The sequence below is a fragment of the Rhipicephalus sanguineus genome, chromosome 8, assembly GCF_013339695.2.
Source record: "Rhipicephalus sanguineus isolate Rsan-2018 chromosome 8, BIME_Rsan_1.4, whole genome shotgun sequence".
In the NCBI taxonomy this organism is placed as follows: domain Eukaryota; kingdom Metazoa; phylum Arthropoda; class Arachnida; order Ixodida; family Ixodidae; genus Rhipicephalus; species Rhipicephalus sanguineus.
In genome coordinates, this window is record NC_051183.1 from 169,782,605 (window position 1) to 169,799,909 (window position 17,305).

Below are 17,305 nucleotides of genomic sequence, written 5' to 3' on the forward strand. Positions count from 1 at the left end.
CCCTTCCACGCTCTATGGTCGGCCCCTTTTTCTCTCATTGCTTTGTTGTCATGAATGCTGCAGACTCATAAGTTTGAAATTGCAGTATGCAGTGCTTCCATACTTTTTGCTTTATTGACAGCCGTCAATTTTCTGTCATATTTGGAGTGCCAGCCGAATGCGCACCAACCCATTCCTATTCGTCGGTGAATTTCCTTTTCGTGATTAGGCCCCTCTGTCAGCAACTACCTTTGGTATACATATATAGTTCAATGAGGAACTTTTTATCATTTGCCAGTTAATTCATAATATTGTTCTCTTCATCACGTTCATTCTTAGACATAATTTAATATTTTCTCAGTTTAATTCGTCGATTATTTTTCGGCAAATGGTTGCCCCACAGATATATAATGACCAGCATGGCCCGCTGTGAGCGATTATAAGCGAAATCGCAGATGTACCGCGATAAGCACGCATTATTAGCTTTCCTACCCTAACACCCATGTACCCGTCCTCAATGAAATGGATGATTTATCTCACCGGGAGGCGGCGTAATGAAGGAAAAAAACACCGATAGACATCGAACAAAGTTGAAATGTTTCTTAATCTTTAAGTCGCTTCGGCTTCGGTACTAAAACGGTCAAGGCGTGCGCCCGTTGAGCAGGTGACCGAGGCACTTAGAGTTATCTGGTGGAAAGCTGTTGTCATTGCTGCTTGCCATTTTTTTCGTATTATGCATAAGAAAAGTATTCCAGATACTCGCGAGAGCATTAGGTCATTTCCGTCCTGATTACGCTCGTCTTAACCTAGTAAGCCTCATGGTTCCAATATTTCACTGTCTTTGCGACATATCATCCTTGCGCATAGTGATAACGAGCTGTCCTTCTTCAGTTTGGTTGTTTGACAGTGTTGTAGTCACATCGTATTCAAAATCTCAATAAAGTGCGCCATCTCGACATACGACAGAAATCGAAACAAATGCACATACAATACTTTCCTTAAAAGGATTACATCGAGAGTCCATTTATGAAAATGCATTACTCCTAAAGAAGGAAAGAAGTGTGAATTTTAAGGGCTCGTTTTTCTTTGTTATACACTATTAATGAGCACTAACACACAAAAATGCCAAGGAAAGTATAGGGGATGCCATTAATAGTAAATGTAAGGTAAATGCGAAGAAAGAAAAGTGGACGAAAAGATGAATTGCCGCGGCGAGGGACCGAACCTGTGACCTTCGAATAACGCGTCCGATGCTCTACCAACTGAGCTACCACGGCGGCTATCCCCCCCGTCCACTTTATAGGGTATGTATGTACATTTAAACGTGGGAGTGTCAGTCAGCGCCGCCAGTAGCCATGACGGCGAGTGTGGAACACTCTTTTTCTGCCTGTTGGCGTCACGTAGCACGTGAACTTATTACGAGCTGGCAGCTGACCAATAATCTCTCGCATACTACCTGAAAACATCAAGTCTGCTAGAACGCGACCCTCGCTATGAATGAAGGAAAGAAGTGTCAATTTTTAAGGGCGAGAGATTATTGGTCAGCTGCCAGCTCGTAATAGGTTCACGTGCTACGTGACGCCAACAGGCAGAAAAAGATTGTTCCACAGTCGCGTCATGGCTACTGGCGGCGCTGACTGACACCCCCACGTTTAGTTGTACATACATACCCTTTAAAGTGGACCGGGGGAGGGCCGCCGCGGTAGCTCAGTTGGTAGAGCATCGGACGGGTTATTCGAAGGTCGCAGGTTCAGTCCCTGCCCGCGGCAAGTTATCTTTTCGTCCACTTTTCTTTCTTCGCATTTACCTTACATTTACTATTAATGGCATCCCCTATACATTCCTTGGTATTATTGTCTGTTAGTGCTCATTAATAGTGTATAACAAAGAAAAACGAGCCCTTAAATTTCACACTTCTTTCCTTCAATCATAGCGAGGGTCTCGTTCTAGCACACTTGTTGCTCTCAGGTAGTATGCGAAAGATTATTGGTCAGCTGCCAGCTCGTAATAAGTTCACGTGCTACGTGACGCCAACAGGCAGAAAAAGAGTGTTCCACACTCGCCGTCATGGCTACTGCAGGCGCTGACACTCCCACGTTTAAATGCACATACATAACCTATAAAGTGGACGGGGGATGGCCGCCGCGGTAGCTCAGTTGGTAGAGCATCGGACGCGTTATTCGAAGGTCGCAGGTTCAGTCCCTACCCGCGGCAAGTTATCTTTTCGTCCACTTTTTCTTTCTTCTCATTTACCTTACATTTACTATTAATGGCATCCCCTATACTTTCCTTGGCATTATTGTCTGTTAGTGGTCATTATTTATTACTCCGAAAGGTAGCATATGCATCTGATTCAGTCATACGATCCAAGTTGTACAACCGAAAATCTATGACGTAGAGCATATACCGGAAACAGCACGGCAACGGTGCACACAGATGCACACAGTACAGCACACATTGGTGCACACAGGTCACTTTACGAAGAAAGCATAAAATGCACAAATCCTTCATATTTCACTTTCATTTACACCGTGAGACACAAGCGAACAGCACTATCTAGATGCTGAAAAGTGGTCGAAAAAAAAGCCAGCGTTTCCGCAGTCCATTTTTCTACCTTTGTTGGTACTTACATGTCACATAATTCCCAACGTAAATGAACAACCGCTCGTTGAACTTAGTCTTTTTCTGACACCTGAGTTGTTTTTTATTTGGCAGTGTGTTTGCAACATTTGTTGAATTGATATGAGCAGCAGGCATATGTTTGTAAATGGTGGTTATCGTAAAACAAAATGATATTGTGCTAAGTAGCAGTACGAAAACCATGCAAGGCATCATGTGACATGAAGACGGGAAAGCGATAAAATCAAAAGCCTGCAGATTAGGTATTTCTCAAGAGTAGGAGGTTACTTTAACAAAGGAATTTTAACTGCAAAGCTGTTTAAGCTCACTCTAGTTTGTCTGTCGGTAACAGAAATGATCATCATCATGAAGCGAAACGCGCTCTCTACATCATCTTCTTCATCTACGTAAGCTTCTGCTTCGCTGCCAGACCACGTGTGGGAATTTCTCCGGCGTGACCTAGAATACACCTGATGGGTCAGAGGACGAGTACCAAGAAGTAGAATGAAAGAGAGAACGAAAGTGAGTAAGAGAATTAAAAAAGGGATTTAAAGAGTTCGACAGAAATTCTTGCGTGAAAAACGTTCTTCAGGATTAGAGAAGCGAGTTGGGCTAGTTGGTGCGTATTAACTGTAGACATATCTACTAGCGCTAAAAACACGAAGGTCGAGGTAAAGACAGCAGCAGCGCGTAGAGGAAGTTGGCCCTGTTGCCTTTCAGAACTTTTCGGGAATCTCTATCGACAATTTTCTGGAAATGCTTAGATTTTACCTCTCTTCTACAGTTGTTGATTTTAACGGTGGTGCCTTTGTGCAGAGGGATGGTATATGTATAAGCTCACGCATAGCGCCAGTTTTAAGTGATTTGTTTTTATCCGATTTTGACAGGAGAGTGAACGCATGGGTTGACAAAACTTTTGTTGCAAAGATTTTTAGATATGTCGATGATTTCTTAATTTTAATGAAAGGCCTTGAGATGGAAACTAAGGATGCAGTCGTGGATGACGTGCTCTAAGCTTTTAAAACATGTTCTAGGGGTGGGCTAAGGTTTACACATGAGATGCCAGTCGATGGGTGCTTACAATTTCTCGATCTCTGCATCAGCTTTACGGAACGTACACTCTGTTGGGCATATTGCCCGCGAATTAAGAAACCAATCCTGAACTACAATTCGGCCCACTCTACAACTGTCAAAAGGGGAATAGCCGTGAATAGCCTTCGAGCCGCCTTGCACAAATCCTGTGAGCACCAGGTAGCAAGCAGTGTAATGCACCAAGTCAATAGGCTGAGAAGCGCCGGGTTCCCTGACGGCACCATAGTGTCGGTAGCGGAAAGCCTCATTTCAGAGGTGAAGCAGGCACGACCGACCACTGGGCTTAGTGAGCAGGCAAGGCATGTGTGCCCTGTACCGGTGCCGTACATGCACAGGGTGTCGCACCGTCTCAAAAAGGCAGCACTTAGATGCGGCGTCTCCGTTGTTTTCACTGCACCGAGAAAACTTTCTGGGATGTGCCGTATGGTGAATGCTACGGAGGGTGCTCGAGCCTGGGGGAAAAAGCATGTCACGCGCTTCGTGGAATGTTCAGTCGCAGCGGTATATGTGATTCCACTGTCGTGCGGAAAGTGCTACATCGGCCAGACGGGCCTTTGTTTAAACGACCGTCTGAGGGAACATCGGGCATCCGTCAGTGACGTAGCCGCCGCTGGCCATCTTGCTGACCACTTCCGAAGGTGCGAGTGCAAAGCACAGTTTCATTGCGCTCGTCTTCTCAGGCGGTTGCGAGGGCAATCAGACAGAGAGATATACGAGGCCTTCTGCATAAAAAAAGCGGGTGATCGGTGTGTAAGCGCACCATCGCTGGCCCTCAGCAACAAGGAGTGCGCATACTTGGACCGTAACCTGCGCATAGAACCGTTGGATTAGTTATCACACGATTCATCAACTTAGGGCATGTGAAAGGAAAAGAATGTAGTGACGTTTAATGGGGCGTTTTTTTGGTTGTTTTCTTCAGTGTGGCGCAGCCTCCTGCGCAGCTTGTGATTTCTTGTGTCTTGTGGAAGTAAACGATCAGTTGAAGTTTAGCGCTGCGTCCTGTCTGCTGTCTTTACCTCGTCCTTCGTGTTTTTAGCGCTAGTAGATATGTCCACAGTTCTTCAGGAGGCGCGATTCAAACCGCCGTACCCTCGATAGAAGGCGAGCATCATAACCACTCGGCCATCCAGGCCCACCAACGGAAAATAGCAGAGCCGAGTATAGTACACTATTGCAAGAGATGTGATGATGAGAGGAGGGAAAGAAGGAGGGGAGAGAGTAAAGCATGCCATAGACAGAATGAGACGGGGAGAAATAGCGACAAAGAGGGAGAATCAAAGACAGAGAGAGATGGAAATAGAGTGATAGATATAGACAGGAAAGGATAAACAGAAGGAGTAAGCAAGCGAAAAGAGGAAGGGATAAACGAGGAAGAAATATAGAAAGAGCAAGAAAGACAGGAAAATAGAGAGAGAGAAGTAAGTAGCCCCGCCATGGTGGTCCAGTGGTTATGGTGCTCGACTGCTGACCCGAAGGTCGCGGGATCGAATGCCGGCCGCGGCGGCTGCATTTTCGATGGAGGCGAAAATGTTTGAGGCTGGTGTGCTTAGATTTAGGTGCACGTTAAAGAACCCCAGGTGGTCGAATTTTCCGAAGCTTTCCACTACGGCGTCTCTCATAATCATATCCTGGTTTTGGGACGTTAAACCCCAGATATTATTATTATTATTATTGAGAAGTAAGGAAAATAAATAGACAATAAAAGACAAAAAGAGAGAGGCGAGAGAAGAAGAATGAAAATGAGGAAGAAGACGTGAGATAATTTCTAAAACTTTACAGTTCCTATCAACTAAGCTGTTTCTTTAGCATTGCGCATTCAGTGCAAGCTACGCTATTGTTTTTTCTTCTGACGTAGAATCCCTCCTCGATATCACTTTTGATCATGAAAATGAGAAGTGTTAGATATTCAAAATTGCGGCAGAAAATCCTTGCTTCGTAAGGATCAGGTAGTTCATGACCAACATTTCCAATGAACATTTCCGAAATTACCCCATGACCTGGCGCTCTTTGGCGATCAAATGGCCCTTGCTCCATAAAACACCATATATCATCAACATTTCCGCAATCCGCAGCGCCGCGCTAGCCCATAGCGGGCGCGAAGAGCACTGTGGGAGATACAGCGAGCGGCGCGTAGTCCAACGTTCTGCCTACTGTGTGCTCGCGCGCTAAGGAGAATAATTGCTCCGGGTGATCACTACCGCCTCGTCCTTGTGACATAATTCCCTGAAGGCTAAGATATGAGCTGACGTGCTTTGTTCTGTGTGGTGAAAACAACACGATAATACATGAACACATCTTGTTCCACTATATCCAGAAAAAAAAGAGAAGATAAATAAATCAAAAATTTCGCTGAGCCATACTTTGTACTCGGTGAGAAGTTTAGACATGCTATAAAGGGTAGTCAGTTTTTCTTTATTCTTTCAATGCAAAAATATTAGCCGAACACCGACAGTTAAAGTTCAGGGAAAAGATTGGCTATCAAAAACCCGCGGACTGTCGAAATCTGCGAGTGAATGTTCAGAGAAAATAAAGGCTATCAGAAACACGCACAGTACAGAGCTGTCCACCGCGGTGTCGTAGTGGTTACGGTGCTTGGCTGATGACGCCGCGATGGTCGCGGGTTCGATCGTGGTCGCGGCAATCGCATCTCGATGGAGGCGAAATGCTAGAGGCTCGTGTTTTGTGCGATGTCAGCCCAGGTTAAAGAACACCAGATGGTCGAAATTTCCAGAGCCCTCCACTACGGCGTCCCTCATAATCATATCGTGTTGTTGGAGCTTTACACCCAGGATAATATTATTAATAATATTATTACACTACAGTGCTTTACCGTCAGGAGGATCATGCGTACGTTGTACATTTCCGATATAAGCAGTGATTTGTTGGAATTAAAAGCCAGCTCTTCACGAATACGTTGCAAGCAACCTGTTTTCAGCAGCTACGGGCTCAATCCACCCAATGAAAGGCGTAAACTGTTTGCGAAGTGATTATTTACATTGTTGCTGCTAACATCAGCTGCACCCATGATATGCCTTACGAGATACAACGTGGTGTAATCCGTAGCCTAGGGCGACAATCGAGATAAAGGAAGGATTTATAACAGCATGATGGCTGCTTTAGAAGGCGTGTGAAGCGCCGAACCATGTGCACAACTACATGCCCGAGCGCGCGGCTGAAGCAGACGAAGGAGTTCGGCGCTCTTTTAGGGGAGAAGCTTCTTAAGGCGGCACCAGTTCGTCCCTCGTAGTAGTGCGTAACCAGTCGTAACGCTAGTACCAGATCTTGACATCCAAGGTGGTGCCGGAGGGAGATTTTTCCTGTGTGTTGTTGAACAATAAAAAATTTGCAGCGTGCGCGTTAACTAAAAGCCGAATCCTTCTATCTCTCATTCCCCATTAGCAGCCATTGGCGTGTTCCAGTAGGAAACGTTAGTAGAAGTAGAAGTGTAAGTGTTAGCTAAAAGCCGACTTCTTCTGTGTCTCATTCCCATTAGCAGCCATTGTTTACCTCCAAGGTAGTGCCTGGTGAGATTTCTCCTGTGCGTGATTAAACAATCAAAATTTTGTTCAAAACGCCGTTGATTGATGAAATAAACCAACGAAAGACGCCAGATGTTTTCTAAAAGCAAAACGAAAGAACGCCAGATGTTTCTAAAGCAAAACGAAAAGACGCCAGCTGCTCAACGAAAGACGCCAGATGTTTTCTAAAGCAATGGTTTTCTAAACAATGAAAATTCACAGCGTACATGTAAAATTAAAGTGAGCTGCAAGTCGTCTTGACTAATCGAACCTTTAGTACAAACGCGCCCGATCTCACGTCGGTGATGATGTACTGGGCAGAATTCACGGAAGATTCACGGTTTACCGATGAACCTCCGCAGCTTCGCCCACTCATCATCATTCACTCCGTGGATATGCTGTGATTTTTTTCCCTGCGATGCACAGCGCCGGCGCAAGGTGGCGCGCGCGACTTTATGGAAAGGCCTATTGAACAGGCCACACATGCAAATTCCCTCTCGTTGGGACCGTGACGCTCTGGGCGAAGCTTACATCTGCCCTTAGGTTGTAGCCTACTGTAAATCACCTGCGTTCCTCCTAATGCACGTAGAATGGAAACGTTGCGGTGAACTAGCGGAGTGTCGTTGGAGCCAAGTGAGTAAGGGCACATCTTGCCTAGTTTTCCTGGAAGACCGCCATGCTTGATCGGGTTAGCATGCAAAGTTCTCCTGCCTATCTAAATAGGTTCATTCAGAATCTATGCAAAACATATTACTTTCAAAAAAGAAATTGTATTCGCAATTTATTTTTTATTCAAACGACAACAAGATATTGAAACTGCCAGAAGTGGTGCGGTTTGAATGTGAGCTACGAATTCCTCACTAAGCAAGGTAAAGGTTCAATAATAATAATATCTGGGGTTTAACGTCCCAAAACCACCATATGATTATGAGAGACGCCGTAGTGGAGGGCTCCGGAAATTTCGACCGCCTGGGGTTCTTTAACGTGCACCTAAATCTAAGTACACGGGCCTCAAACATTTTCGCCTCCATCGAAAATGCAGCCGCCGCGGCCGGGATTCGATCCCGCGACTTTCGGGTCAGCAGTCGTGCGCCATAACCACTATAGTAAAGTAAGCTCCGCAGCCATAGCAATGAATGAATGAATGAATGAATGAATGAATGAATGAAAATACTTTGTGCAACCTTAATGTTCCATTTATTGTTTTTAATGGCGCTAGTCCTAGCATTAGGTGAACATCTGTTTCTGTGGGAAGAAAATTATAAGGGAAAAAGTGGCCGCGTATCTGCGTGATTCGCTGCAAATGCCGTCTAAAGACGATAGAGGAGGCGCTGCGTGAGATAAGGGACGCCATCTGGCAATACGCCGAGAAACATAAGCTTTTGCAGAGGGTTTCCTTCCTCCGTGGCAGAGGGCGCTCGTCGCCGCGCATAGCATGGTATTTTCAGCGCAGCCGCATTTTCAGCGCAGCTTAATAAACTAAGGTTTTTAGTACGTATCTATGTATTTTCTATTAAAGTAACCCACCACCTAGTGATTTCGTGCCTCGGATATGCGTAATATTTACTTTTTGATCGACAACGTTCACAATTATGAACTGCCGTACCAGTTCAAGATGGGTGGGTGGTAAGCAAGTGGTTCAACTTTGGCCGGGTGGCTGAATCGGGTAACAGACAGACAAACAGAAAGACAGATTGACCAAAATTTCTGCGTTGAAGTTCCCCAAGAAAGACTAACGTATTTCGTCTTTTTTTAAAGGCATTCTGTAGCGGGTATGTGTTATCATGATGGCACATACCCGCAAGAAAACTGTCTACTCCTTCAAATTACTTCTTCAATAAACTTAAGCACACTCGACGTACTTCGTCAGCGCACGCTCACAATGCCGAAGTGGATCACAGAGGCCACGTAGCAGTAAACGCGTGCTTAACGTGCTCCGCCAGGTGCCTTCAACGTCGATGTCCATGTGCGGACTAGTCCGGAGACCTCAATAGTTGCCCGTCAGCGGTGCACTGTGTTCGGCATATGGGAGTCATGAAATTTCTAGTCACCGCAAGAGCTTGGCTTCAATGACTCTAATCGTCGACTGTGACTAGCTGACCATCGGTGGCGAGCGTATTCCCGTCGTGCCTGTTGACCCACAGGTAACTAACGTCGCCTGCTCATTCCTACCGTCATTCGTCCCCAACGAAGTCCTCGTCCACGCTCTGCCTTGACACGGCAAGGTATTGTCTGAAAACGCTGGCTTCATAAGCACACGACGAGGAGACCACAGAGGCACACGTTTTATTCGGATAGAATTAAGCACCATAGACCCCGTCCCCAACTACCTACGAATTTCTGGTCATCGAGTCACGTTCGACTACCACGGTCTACAACGTGTTTACCGTTGGTGTGGATCAGTGGCCATTATCGTTCACATTGCACAGCCCCAATTTGTGGTCGTTGTGGTATTCATGAGAACAAAGGCGAAGGTCACGACCGCCTCTGCCGACTTTTTGGATATGGTAAACCCCACAAACACCGTCTGCCCAGTGCGGCGTTAATTTTCGGATGCTTCTGCGGAGACCTCTCCGCCTCTACCAACCGTGTCACCTGCGGCAACACCTGAGCGAGAAACCGGAGCTGCAGACAAAATATTTAAGAATTCACTTCCGGAAGCTACGTTAAAAGGAAACTATGAAGTGTACAGCTTGGCCAATCCTTGGCGTCATATCTGCCTGATTCGCCGACAAGTAAGGAAGACACCATAGTTGACGCGGCGTCCATTCCAATCAAGCACAACGTGCCATGGACCGACGCGCCGGCCGCATCCTTAATTCCAGCGGTGAGTGTGCCGCAGTCTCCAACATTTTGAAGTGTAATGATGCTGATGTTTCGTCAGGTGCCGTGTTAGAACCAAACGAGCCAAACACATTGATTTGTTCAGAAAGCCAGACTCGCGACTTCATTGAACGAGTTGCAAGACGCCATGGGAACTCTTTACTGACGTGCCTCGACAAGCAGTCAGCGGTGATGATCGTTGGTGGAGCCAACGTTGATCCTGTAGCCCTACCGCTACCTGAATCGTCAGAAAGCAGCCTCAGCCTCCAGCCTCGCAGTGGACAGCAGCATTGAAGTCTCACCTTGCCCAGACGAATGTGATGTGCAGATGCTTGCTCCGCGAGAAGTTAAGCGTGCGCACACGACTGGCACCAGCTCGGATGGCGCCCAGGAGAGCCGCTTTCAGTCCCAACACCCGAAGAAACCTCGACTCTCTTCTACAAGGCCGATGTGTGTTGCGTGGCGCGTGCACTGCATGTCCCCCGGTGCAATTTCCGCCGGCTCCCGATTTATAGTCATGTCATCTAAATATAAACTGATAAATGAACCTATAAGCCGTCGCTATATTTATACGCTTTTCCATAATTGCACTTATTGGCTGTGTACTGTTGTTTTGCTTTGTAGTTTTGTAAATGGGGCGCTGGCCTTTGTCAAGCCGTTAGAGGCTTTTTGATAGCAGCCTGTAGACTCACCAGTGTTGTATTCTTTCCTGCTCATGCGTAAATAAAGTGTTATTATTATTATTATTATTATTATTATTATTATTATTATTATTATTATTATTATTATTATTATTATTATTATTATCCTTGCTACTGCCCCGAAAGGGTTTTTGGTGCCGCATTTGTTGGCGCTCTTCCTCGCGCTGTCGATTCAGCCGTGCTTAGATCTTAGGCTCTCGGGCTGCCTTGTCAACGGGTCGCGATCCGCCAATATTGAGCGACGAGGCTTTAGGTGCAGGCTGAGGGGACTTGGGCACGGCAGCAGCCTCCTTGTTTTGTTCCTCGGGTCCCGAATGAGGCTTTAGCAGCAGCGTCTTGCGTTGCTGCGGCTCAGAATTTTGATCCGGGCTAACAGATTCCGGCGTGCTTCTGGAAAAGAACGCCACCGAAGATGACAGGAGCGAGTGTGTGCCTTTGTCGTCACCCTGCGACACCCTGCATTTCTAGGGAGGGGCCACCAAAACATCCGCGGCGCTCTCGTTCTCGTCGGCCCCGGCAGCCTGCCCGCCGTCCCCGTAGGAGTCGGACTCTGCATGGTTTATCTTAGTGTCCCCGCATTCTGCTTCTTTCTCTTGAGTTTCGTCGCAAAGCTCGAGCGCGGGCTCTTCGTTGGCCTGCGCCAGTGTGCCCAGCTGCACAAATGGTGGCACCAGACCTTGTCCTCCGCCGTCGGCTCTTGCGAGGCAGCCACCGACCGTAGCCAATGCGGCCACATCTGGAGTGGGAAGTACAGGCTTATCTCGGTTTAGTCGCTCTATGAGCTCTCTACGTGCATCTGCAGGGAATTCCTCGCTGGTTTCCTCCCTTCTGTGTTTGTTTTTGTTGCTGCAGCGTTCACAAGCAATCACTCTTTTCTGCTGTCATTATGTTGCTTGAACTCGACGCGGATGCGACACCGGTCTTGAGGGTTTTCTCAACGCCTGTGAGCAAGGGGCGGACTTCCGTTTCATCATTTGATTCTGCTAATACTCAGCCGGCCAAAGAACGACTCGATTGGGTCCCATGATATTTTCCTCGTCAAAACGAAGTGAAAAGACACCTCTTGAAGATGATATGTAAGGTACTCAACCTTGGAACGAGTTGTGATCACAGGACCCTCATAAGTCTCCTTGGTTAGGAAGTTCTTTGCCAGGCACTGACTTATGAGATCATCCCGGTAGTAGAGAAAGCTTGTCTCCAGCCAGATTAGCCGTCCAGCGCGGGCTTTTTGTTGGCCTGCGCCGGTGTGCCCAGCTGCAGAAATGGTGGCACCAGACCTTGTCCTCCGCCTTCGGTCGGGATCACCACGCGCCTCGCTGTAAGGTAGTTTACGGACTCGGCATTTCCCTTCGCTGCGCAGACTACTGCTGAGGCGACGTCGCGGTGCTCCATGACTTCCAACAGTTTTTCCAGTGTGGCCTCAATGCTTGCTGGCAGCACACAGCAATAGCCGTTGGGCGCCAGATTTGTGGTTCGGGTCGTCTGCTCCAAAAAAACAACTGAAGCTCGAAGTTAAAAAAAGAAAATTTATTTAAAAAGGAAGGTAAAGGTTAAACGGAAAATATACGAACTCGTGGGGCCACTACACTCGCGCCCTAGCCTCTGAACGACGGGGCACATTACACACACACAGAGCACTGTGTTTGCCCCCCTTGCTGCGCGTACCTAGCCAACTCCCCTGGGTAGCAAGTCGGCTACTTCTTTTGAAGCGAGAGAGTGGACCGCGCGCACCGTAGTGTGCAGCAAGTGTTGCTGCGACACCAGCAGGGCGATGGGCGTGGCTCATAAGATAGATAGATAGATAGATAGATAGATAGATAGATAGATAGATAGATAGATAGATAGATAGATAGATAGATACCCAGGCAGCACGCCGGCATTGGACCAATCTCGGAACAATGTTGGTAAACATTGGCAGAAATATTGGTTCTGCGTTGGCTTTTGGGGGTTTGCTACACCTAAATGTGCATTGGTCCAATATTGGATGCCAATGATTTTCCAATAATGGCAAGGATGGCTGTAGCCAACATTGTCCGTCCAACATATCGCCAATAATGGCAAGGATGGCTGTAGCCAACATTGTCCGTCGTACGTATCGCCAACATTGTGTAAATATTGGCAGCTTCAATATTTTTTGCCAGCCTTTATCGTCGGCTGCACCATCGTTCTCTCATTTCCACCGTTTAACGCTGGTCTTGCCAGCCTTTTCGTTAGCTATGTCAATATCTTTACGACTTTACGACATTAACGTGAGATAGATTTTTGTGCACGTAAATAAATGCATGTTGCCCACGTTTTTGCTTTTAGGCAAGCAGCAGGGATAATCAGCGTACAAAAGCTGAGAGTACACACAACTTTAGTCTGCATATATACATATGGCAAAGATTCTGCAAGTATTTATTTATTTATTTATTTATTTATTTATTTATTTATTTATTTATTTATTTATTTGTAAATGCTGCCAATCCCAAAGGGATCATAGCAGGAGGGCATATACAGTAGTTGAATACAAAATAACACAAATTGTGATACAATGGAAACAACAAATAATTACAAAGAGAGTGCAACACAAGAGCGATTAGTGGTATGTGCATATAAAGAAAATTGGCTCGCATAATAAAACCGTAGTCAAGGGAAGTAAAAAAAAAGAAACATGGAATAAAAGAGAAAATAATTTCGCATTTCACGCTTTGTTCTGCTGACCGCTTGCACAGAACCTACACTAATTACCTTGAATAACGCTCTTATATTAGAAATTGCGGAAACGGGACCACTCACAAACACACACAGCCCCCTCCCTGTTAGCGCTTATTTAAGTTGTCAGTTCACCGAAGGTTCAAAAGGAAGTGGTGAAAAGCGAAGCGTAATGCAAAATGAAATAAATGAACATCTACATGTGAACAGACATTCGATACAGCCGAAATCTATAACCATCTTGAACTAGCGGAAAGTTCATAGCCCATTTGTTAATTAAAAGGTAACTGCGGCAAGAGCTTGAAAGACAGCAACAACTTCAAAACTAATGAAAATTTGTGTGTTACAGATCCATCATTCCTTTGCGTGAAACTAGCGGCGAAGGGCAAATCAAAAACGGATGTTTAGCTGGCGCACGACAACGCGAGAAAAGAACAAAAGAACAAACGCAAATGCTGAAACATCGCTAAGGGCGAGGACTTAACTAACCTGCTTCGACGCGCACAGCAAAGCCCACCACATGGGTATTCACAAAGTAACAATTTTAGAGAAAATACGCGGTAATGTAGACGTTAATAAACGCAGCACATATTTCACGTACGAAAAACACGGAAAGTAACATGCGACTAAGGAAAGAAACGACTTACTGAACGCGATAAGAACACAAAAATCCGGCGGAAAGTTTGCGAGTTGTCAGGACACATCGGCGCTCATCTGCGGATCGCTCTTCAAAAGTCAAAACAATCAAGTCCGGTGAAGAACAGGACAGCTGCCTTCTCACTGCGGCATCGTCGTCGAATCTCCGTATCCATAGAATCGCGGCATCCTGTCTCGGTATCCGACTCCGTTTTTTCCCGATGACTCTCGACTGAATACTGAGGGGCGCGCGCCCGCCGATGCCGGGAGGCCGAACGAGGGAAAGTAACCGCCACTGACTGACGAAGAATAGCCACCGGCCAGAAGGGGCCGAAACGCGTACGCATCTTCCGAGGTGCCGTCGTCTCCCTCCATCTCCCCCCCCCTCTCGTTTTCAAAGGCACCGAAAGCCCGGAGCCACGTTTGAACCGTCGTGGGCGGAGCAGCCGTCAAGTGACAAGTGTTTTATGACCAGCCACCCCCGCGCAACCCCACTGCCGAGCAAAATTCCTGAGCAAAACATGGCGTCGCGCTGCTTCTCCGGCCTCCCGATCACCGAGAACATTTGTTCGAAGTGAACACGTCTGGTTGCGTGAAGCGTTGAGAGTGCAAACATAACTCATCGCTCATTTGGAGATTCCGCGGGCGATACCGTAGTCTTGGACAGCACGTCGCTGTAGCACGCACACAAAGAAGTTACAATCCTGTAATCCAACCAGTCGTGTAGCAAACGCAAAAATACGTGGTGTGGTTGAAGTGACATGAAATGTTTTGATTGTTCGCCGCTAATAAAGCCGTCAGAAAAATTTCGGTGCGCGTGCGCAAAAGGCGCACCAGCGCAGAGGCCCATTGCGAAGCAGACTAGAATTATATTCTACTCCATTAACTCATCAACGCTATATACAGCCTCAATCAATGTAAAGGCAGGGTTTTTTTTTTATACAGTTGCGTTGTATACGCTGGCTGTATCACACAATTAACTTTTAACAAGCATTGAAAAGTGAGATGTTGTGCTGTGTTTCCTTTCTCATAGATGTATTCCCAGCAGCGCGCAAAACTCACTTGAAAACTTGGTACTTATTTTACATTGCTCAACATCTCTAAAACAAATTTTGTCCAACTGTTTAGGATATATTTTGTGCCACACTAAATGCCAATTTAAAAATCAAGACCCTGTATGCGCCATTGTTCCCTTTCTTATAGAATGGAATTTCCAGTTTTGTTTGTTGACTGACAACAATGGACTGTTTTTGCCATGTTTATACAGTAAAAGCTCGTTAATTCCACACTCATTAATCCGGAATATCAGATAATTAGGACGTGTTCTTTGGTCCCGCCAAGCATGTTTATTGCTTAATGGCACCGAACGCTCGGTAATTCGGTCATATTTGGCCGCAACCGGGTTACTTCGGACGAACCTCGGAACGCGCCAAGCGCGAAGCGCCGCAAATATGCGATGCAAAGGAGCGAAAACGGCACTCGCGGACGGCCGAAACGGCCGCTGGCTTTCAGAAATGCGGGGTCGTCATCTACAATCGCGTTGTTATACGTAATAAGGAATGGGTTGAGAGCACGTTTCGGATTAGGACTCGACCGGGCCGCTCCCACGTCGGAACAGAAATACCAAGTCTCTTTTGCGTCGCGGGCCCGTTGGACGGCCCATAGCTGTTCTCGAGTCCGGGGCTAGTAAAAGCATGTAGCCTCCCAGTTGGACGGCGTGATGCCTTCGCCGCCGTGTAACGTGGGGCTTTTGTAGAATATTTGTAGAATAAAGCAATGTGATAAGTAACCAGAAATCTTCTTTGAGGTGCGCTGGATGCCGGACAAAGTGATTTATATAATAGCGTGCATGCGCAGGTGGTGGCTCGATTCGGGCTAACCTTCACTCAGTGATGGTAAAAGGGGAAAAAAACATTCCTACCGATATATCATGCATATGCTTGCCAGTGTTTAAGACATTGGAGCGACAATGTGTAAGTCTGGACAATATTGTCCGGCGCGTAGCATTGGCCGTCCAATATTGTTTAACCAGTCAGATTGACTGGACAATATATCCGATCTACTGCCATTACGTAACCAATATTGTTTTACCAACGGATAAGCTGGCCCAATATTGCCATCCATACGGCCTGGTTCTGCCAATATCGTATGTACATCGGCAACCATGGGCCGTTGTTGCCAACCTCAAAGAATGACACGACCAATATTGTATGTTGGCTGGCAAAGATGGACCATTATTGGCATCCTTGTAGGCTGGCTTGCCAACATTGGTTTTATAGTGGATTGTATGGGCCATCATTGGGCCATCGTTTGCCAACGTATAAACAATATTGGACCAATGTGCTGTGCTGCCTGGGTAGATAGATAGAAACGGATTGCTTGTGTTCGCTAATAAATACTTCCCATTTAAAAGGCTGTCATGTTGCGGGTGTGTGCATCTTGATGGCGCGCACCCACAAGGTAACTATCTGCTCTTTCAATTCACTCATTCAATTAACTTAAGCTCACTCGACGAGCTGTTTGTATCACCGCTGAAGCGGTGTTACAAACATGAACCAACTAGTCTGAGGCTCAGCCCTGACTTAGAAAAAAGTGCGTGATTAATGTGTTCCGTCAGCTACCTCAGTGATCCCAGCCGCTCACAAAAAACAGTCTGCTTTTAGATGCGAAGTATCTTAAGGCCGAGCTCAACCCGGTGGTGGTGGTGTGCGGCGTGACCACCCTTACTGCGCATGCGCATACCTTCTCCGCTCACCTCCTCTCCACTCACCCTCTCCACTTCCCCCTCCACGTTCCCTCTCCCCTTTCCTCCTCCCCTTCCCCTGTCCACTTTCCATCTCCACTTTCCATATCCTCTTCCCCTCTCCACTTTTCCTCCCCACTTTCCATCTCCACTTTCCCTCTCCCCTCCCCCTTTCCAATCTTCCTCTGAAGCGCGGGCTAGACATGCCGAAATTCTCTCCTGCGCAACGCCGCGATGAGCTCGAGCGCATGCGCGTCCCCTCCCCTTCTCTCTCCTCTCCTACGCTGCCCCCATTTCGCCCGCCTGTCGACCGCGTTCCCCGCTCGCCCTGTGAGAATTAACGGCCAGGCTAGATGGAAGATACCACGCTCGTAGAGTCCCTCTTCGCGTTCCACGACGCGAGGTCGGTAGCATGCCCAACGAACGCCAACGGAACGCGATCGTGCAAGTGCTCCGGCTTCGCATCGCCTCATGGTCCCCTTTAGCAGGTTATGGTGTAA

The 17,305-nt window shown here is 46.9% G+C and overlaps 1 non-coding gene across 1 annotated transcript; it reads left to right on the forward strand.

The window, feature by feature from the left end:
• Nucleotides 1-1,675: 1,675 nt before the first annotated feature.
• Nucleotides 1,676-1,748, forward strand: Trnat-ggu (transfer RNA threonine (anticodon GGU)). Its single transcript has one exon. It is a non-coding gene; the product is annotated as a tRNA-Thr (tRNA).
• The last annotated feature ends 15,557 nt before the right edge of the window (nucleotides 1,749-17,305 follow it).